Source organism: Sapajus apella, unplaced genomic scaffold (assembly GCF_009761245.1).
Source record: "Sapajus apella isolate SASKATOON/1434 unplaced genomic scaffold, GSC_monkey_1.0 scaffold94, whole genome shotgun sequence".
Classification (NCBI taxonomy): domain Eukaryota; kingdom Metazoa; phylum Chordata; class Mammalia; order Primates; family Cebidae; genus Sapajus; species Sapajus apella.
Genome location: NW_022437034.1, coordinates 1763604 through 1769603, shown reverse-complemented (window position 1 = coordinate 1769603; position 6000 = coordinate 1763604). Strand labels below are relative to the sequence as shown.

The following is a 6000-nucleotide window of genomic DNA, read 5'->3' as shown; positions in this document are numbered from 1 at the left end:
AAACTCGGTATCTCCGCCCTCCCAGCGTTCTTCCTCTAGAAGCCGCACACAAAGCGGTTCCTCCCGGCGAGCGGGAGCGCGCAGGCTGCCCTTCCGCGCGCACCACACCCGCGCGCGCCAGTCCAGCGTTGATTGGCTGCGCGCAGCCCGGGCCGAGCCTGCTCCCGCCCCGGTGCCGGTCCTGACGCGGGGATTGGAGGAGCGACCGCGCGCGCAGATCCAGCAGCCCCGCGCGCCCCGCCCTGCCGGTTGGGAACTCGCCTGGGGCGCCGCCGGCGGCGGAGGGAGCCTGACTGCGCTGCGCAGGGCGCTAGGAGGCATTGTCGCCGTAAGTGGAGCCGAAAGCGGCCCGGAACGGGCCACACTCTTCGTGCCCCGCAAAGTAAACGTAGTCGGAGGCCGAGCGTTGCAGGGGCTGGGGGAGAGGTGGCGAGAAGTGTCCCGGTTTTTGCAACGTCCCCTCCCCTCCCCCAGGTTACCCGCTGGAAAAGAGCAGCGGTGCACCAGCGGAGGCTCTTGCGGTGCCAAGGTGCCTGGCATGCGCCGGCTCTTGCTTGCCTACTGCGGCTGGACCCCGATGGTTCGGGGGAGTAGGTGCAGCGGTGCCAGGGAATAGGGAGCTCGGAAAAGCGCTCCCGGGCGGGCCTCCTTTCCCGGCGGGAGGCGCCCTTTGCTGGGAGAGGCTGCTGTGCATTTCGTCCCCGAAGCGGCACTTTCGGGGTTTGCGTCTGCTCTGGGGAGCTGCAGACGCCTGCTCCAGAGCGTGCCGCTCGGCCTCCGGACAGCGTGGGAGCCCCCGGCCCTCTGCGATCACTGGCGTTCTCCCCTCTGCCTGCTTTATTCTCCCAGTCCCCGCCTGCCGGGCCAGCGGACGAGGTGCCATTGGCTGCAGGCACCGGGGGTGAGGCGGGTCCTGGCGCGCGGGGCGGGAGGACCCTGGCCTGGCCACCGCGCTTAGTGCTGGAGACTCAGTCAGAGGATCCCTAGATGTTCGTGAGGGAGCGCGCGCTGAGCTTCCCGAACCCGATGGCACAAAAACGAGGCGCCAGCAGGTCCGGCTCACGCCCCAGCAGGCTTCTTTCCCTCTGGTGGGAAAGTGGGTCAACTTTGTTCTGATCTGAAGGGGGCTTTGGGGCTGCTTGGGTCGCTCCTCACCTCCCCACCGGCTTCCCGGCTTGGCATGGTCCAGAGCCCGGGCTGGAGCCAGCGGTGGGGCCAGCTTGCACACATGGCTCCGGAGGCTCCGGTTGCCCATCCGAGCCGCTGCCAGACTCTAAAGTTCCCAACTGACTACACCAGTAACTAAATATAGGAGCAGATGGTGGGGACGGGCTGTCGCAGCGGCTCCTTTGCAGAGGTCTCCAGACTGCAGATAAGGTAGAGTTCTTGCTGGTAAGGGCTGGAGTCAGGGGGCTAGGTCAGGGTTTAAGAAGAATCACCCCTCCCCCAGCCAGCTGAGTCGAGGTGAAACCGGGTTATAGGGACAGGAGGACTCTATTGCCAGCTCCCACAAAGCAGGACAAGGTTTTTGTCTGGCATTAAATTTATTACATCCAAACTTCCTCTCTGCACCTGGTTAATTACCTATTGGTAATGCCTTGGTGTGGAAAACGTGATGGTTTGCAAAGTCCCTTCTCAAAAGTTATATATCAGTTACTTCTTACAGTAATCCAGCGAGGAAGGTGGTATTTTCATTTTACAAATGGGACTGCTCACAACACTGATAACTTTCCAAAACCCTGGATTCCGCTGCCTTCCTCAAAAAACTTCTCTTAGTTCACTACAGAGAAGCAGAGGACAACCTTTTAAGAGGGCTACAGTTTCCTCCCTCAGTAGTCTGGGAGCTGATTGGCTCCCTGTCTCCTTGCTCCTCAGTCTCTCTGTGCATCTGCTGCTAAGCCCATCTGTTCGTTCCCCCGATGCCATGTGCCTTCATACCCCCCTAGGCCTGGCCCTGTAGCCTTGCTAGCATCGGGCTCATCCTGCCTCCCATTGGGAAGCTTGTTGTAACACATACCCTGTCTTTGCCCCTTTACTCCCACCCTGAGCAAACCGGATTGGGGGTGTGTAGAGAGGGCCATGCCTCGAAGATATAGGCAGTGTGAGTATGAACTTTAACCCTGTGCTGAAGTGTGTCTGGGATTTGGAGTGCTTTCCTTGACATTTTCGAAGGCTCACTCTCTAGTGCCTGGGACTGGCTGGGACCAATAGTGCCAGCTGACTGGGGTGCCCCAAGCAGAGATCTGGCCCACGTGGGCTGATGGTGTCTGTTTCTCCCTTTTGGGACACTGTGACTCCTGCTACCACTACCCCTGTGCATGGCACTGACCAGGTACCCCGAGGAGCACAGGCCTGTCCGCTGGACTTCAAGAAGCAATTCCTCCTTGCTGAGGAAGGGCCAGTTTTAGGTGAAGGGAGGATGGCTTCCTAGCTAGTTAATGAGCATGGTGATTTTAGGCGGCAGGAATCTTTTGGGAGCCCAGAGCGCATTTGTGCTGTACTCAGAGCATCCTCTGGAATAGAAGGGCCCTTCTTCCTATCGAATTGCCTTGACACCTAGAATTTACATGTTCTTTCTATTCCTGTACCTGTGTCTACCCTGACCCACACAATAAGGTGTCTGAACTTGCCACTAGCGGTGAAATTTTTGATCTGACTAGTTTTCATCAGTGGTCTAAGGCAGGAGTCTCCAATCCCTGGGCTGATACAGTCCGTGGCCTGTGAGGAACCTGGCTGCACAGCAGGAGGTGAGCATTACTGCCTGAGGTCTGGCTTCTGTCAGATCAGTGGCCCCATTTAATTCTCCTAGAAGCCTGAACCCTATTGCCAACTGCGAAATGCGATGGATCTAGGTTGTGCACTCCATATGAGAATCTAATGCCTAATGATCTGAGGTGGAATAGTTTAATCCCGAAACCATCCCCCTCTCCCCCTGAGGTGGGAAAAATTGTCTTTTAGGAAACCGAAAAGGTTGGTGACTGCTGGTCTGAGGCACCACCTCCCCCACCTGGTGGCAGCTAATAGAATTGCAGGCCAGGTGATCCCACCAGGGCTACCCCAGACCCTGGGCAGCTTGGTGACTTCCCTTCCTTTCCTTCTCTGCTGTGTGGCCAGATTGCTTCAGTGCTGTTCTTCAGAAAGCTCTTCCTCATCAGAATGAAAAGTCAGAGCTGTTTCCTGTATTTCTTTCCTCCCTCTTCATTCTTATCCCTTATACCTAGGAGACACTTAGTAAATGTTTGTGATTATTTTATTATTATTATTTTTTGAGACGGAGTTTCACTCTTGTTACCCAGGCTGGAGTGCAATGGCGCGATCTCGGCTCACTGCAACCTCCGCCTCCTGGGTTCAGGCAATTCTCCTGCCTCAGCCTCCTGAGTAGCTGGGATTACAGGCACACGCCACCATGCCCAGCTAATGTTTTGTATTTTTAGTAGAGACGGGGTTTCACCATGTTGACCAGGATGGTCTCGATCTCTTGACCTCGTGATCCACCCGCCTCGGCCTCCCAAAGTGCTGGGATTACAGGCTTGAGCCACCGTGCCCGGCATGTTTGTGATTATTGATGATGAATTGGAGATGGAGAAAGGACGGAGCATGGTATGGTGGAAAGAGTCCTAAGCTGGGACTTAGAAGACCTGGGTTTTTTGTTTTCATCTAGCTGATTTGCCTCCCATTTTGGGTCCTCAGCTTTCCCATTCATAAAGGGGTTAGAACAAATCACCAAGATGTCAGCAACATGGCTGTGATTTAGGCTTAGGGGTACGGTCTTCGAGGCAGCATGGTGAACGTGTTGGGTCCAGTTTGCCACAGTCCTTTCTATTCCCTGCTGCCCTGCACTGGCTCGCCTTATGCAGGTTGCTCACCTGGCACTGTTAGGCATTTGGATTTTTGACCCTTCTCAATTTAGACAGTGTCTTAGATTTGTTGTAAGAGTCTCTTGACCTGTATTCAGATTTGAAACACAAATGATGTCTGTTGATCATCAGCATTGGGGGATACTAACTGAGCACCCGGGCTCAGTGTGTGGGGAGAAGCACAATATAGATCTATTCCCTGCCTCCAAGCTGCCCACAGGCCAATGGGGGCCACAGGTGTATGTTTGTTTGTTTATTTGTTTATTTTTTGAGACAGGGCCTTACTCTTGTCGCCCAGGCTGGAGTGCAATGGTGTGATCTCGGCTCACTGCAAGCTCCGCCTTCTGGGTTCAAGCAATTCTCCTGCCTCAGCCTCCCAAGTAGCTGGGATTACAGGCGTGAGCCACCATGTCTGGCTAATTATTATTATTATTTTTGAGACAGAGGTTCATTCTTATTGCCCAGGCTGGAGTGCAATGGCATGATCTCGGCTCACTGCAACCTCTGCCTCCTGGGTTCAAGTGATTCTTCTGCCTCAGCCTCCTGAGTAGCTGGGATTACAGGTGCCTGCTACTACACCTGGCTAATTTTTATATTTTTAGTAGAGACGGGGTTTTACCACGTTGGCCAGTCTGGTCTCGAACTCGTGATCCCAGGTGATCCACTCACCTTGGCCTCCCAAAGTGCTGGGATTACAGATGTGAGCCACTGTGCCCAGGCTTTTTTTTTTGTAGAGATGAGGTTTCACTATGTTTGTCAGGCTGGTCTCCAGCTCCTGACCTAAAGTGATCTGCCTGCCTCAGCCTCCCAAAGTACTAGGATTATAGGCATGAGCCACTGCACATGGCTGACAAGTGTATATTTAAAAGCTCATAAATAATCCAGGTGACTTGTGCTAAGTCATTAAGTGCTACTGAAACTCAGAGGTGGAAGAGAGAACACTGAGGCAATCAGAGGAGATTTCCTGGAGGTGGAGAGATAGAAATTCCACTCATTCCTCAAAGATGAGTTCCCTAAGTGTTTTGTTCAGAGTCACATGAGTATTAAACTGGGGTTAGATGCTGGTGTTGCATCCACATGTGCGCTGCTTATCCTCTCAGCTACCGTTTATTATTTACATGTCCTGGGCTCTGAGCTAGACAGGTATATATATTTTGTTCAATCCTCATATTAACCTAGCAAGTTGGGTATTACTAGATCTCCTATTCGGATAAAGAAACAGGCTCAGAGTAGTTAAGAAACTCTCCCAAGGCTTCTCAGCTAATAAATGGGGGAGTTGAACATTTGGCCTGTCTCCAAAATCAGTCTTTTCTCACTGCACCATGGGCATGTGTCTCAAACCTTTAGTGCCAGCCTCCTTAGTGGAAATGCACACATATATTAAACTCACACTAACTCCTCAAAGCAGATGGGTGGGCTTGGCCAGCCCTGTCTTGGCCTTGCCTGTCCTGCTTGTCCAGTTGAGCACATGGGAACTTTTTCTTGGTGACTGTCAGCTCTTAGCACTGTCCCCATGGCCCTTCTCTCTGCCCTTCACCTTCTTCTGCCTTTGGCCCTTGGGGTGAGTTCATTGGAGCTCCTTGAGCTGTCTGTGAAGCTGGGACTGGGGTCTGGGGGCAAAGAGTGGTGCTGACCTTGGACTCGAGTTCATTCCTCTCTCCATGGGGTGCTGCTGTTGGTGATGTGGGTGATTTTTGTAAATAAGTGAGCACTGGTTATGGAGCTGGACTGACCCGATTCTTGCTGCTGACTCACTTTGACCTTGGCTAGGTCACCTAGCCCCTGTCTGGGCCCTTGTTTCCTTCTCTGTAATAAACAGGGAGTTGAGGGTGTTTGCAAGTCCTTATATCATTTTGTCTTCCTCACCTTTCTTTCAGCCTCTTCTCCCCTAGTGATCCAATTTCTCTTCTCTCATTTCCATCCCTACCCGCTTCCCCTGCTTTTCTTGCAGATAAACTCAGCATCAGGCTGATAATCAGGTCTGCAGGCTAGTACTATAACCTCTCCTTCCTATTGGCACAGGGGAAAGGAATTTGTAGAGACCACCCACCGCCAGTCCATGTGTTCTGATGGGCTCACAGGGCTCTGATTTGCCTTCATATCCCCACTTCCTGCCATGCACAAGGCAGATATGTGTGGGGTG

General features: G+C 53.2%; 1 protein-coding gene across 5 annotated transcripts in view; it reads left to right on the top strand.

The window, feature by feature from the left end:
• Positions 1-226: 226 nt before the first annotated feature.
• The window catches only part of LRRC20 (leucine rich repeat containing 20), a 66128-nt gene continuing 60354 nt past the window's right edge, over positions 227-6000 (top strand). For 2 of the 5 annotated variants that reach the window (XM_032256236.1, XM_032256237.1), the window contains exon 1: positions 235-328. The gene's annotated coding sequence lies outside the window, so the exon portion shown is untranslated. Of the gene's footprint in view, positions 329-967; positions 1378-6000 lie in introns of those variants that run through there. The other 3 variants (XM_032256234.1, XM_032256238.1, XM_032256235.1) reach the window with 3 other exon arrangements.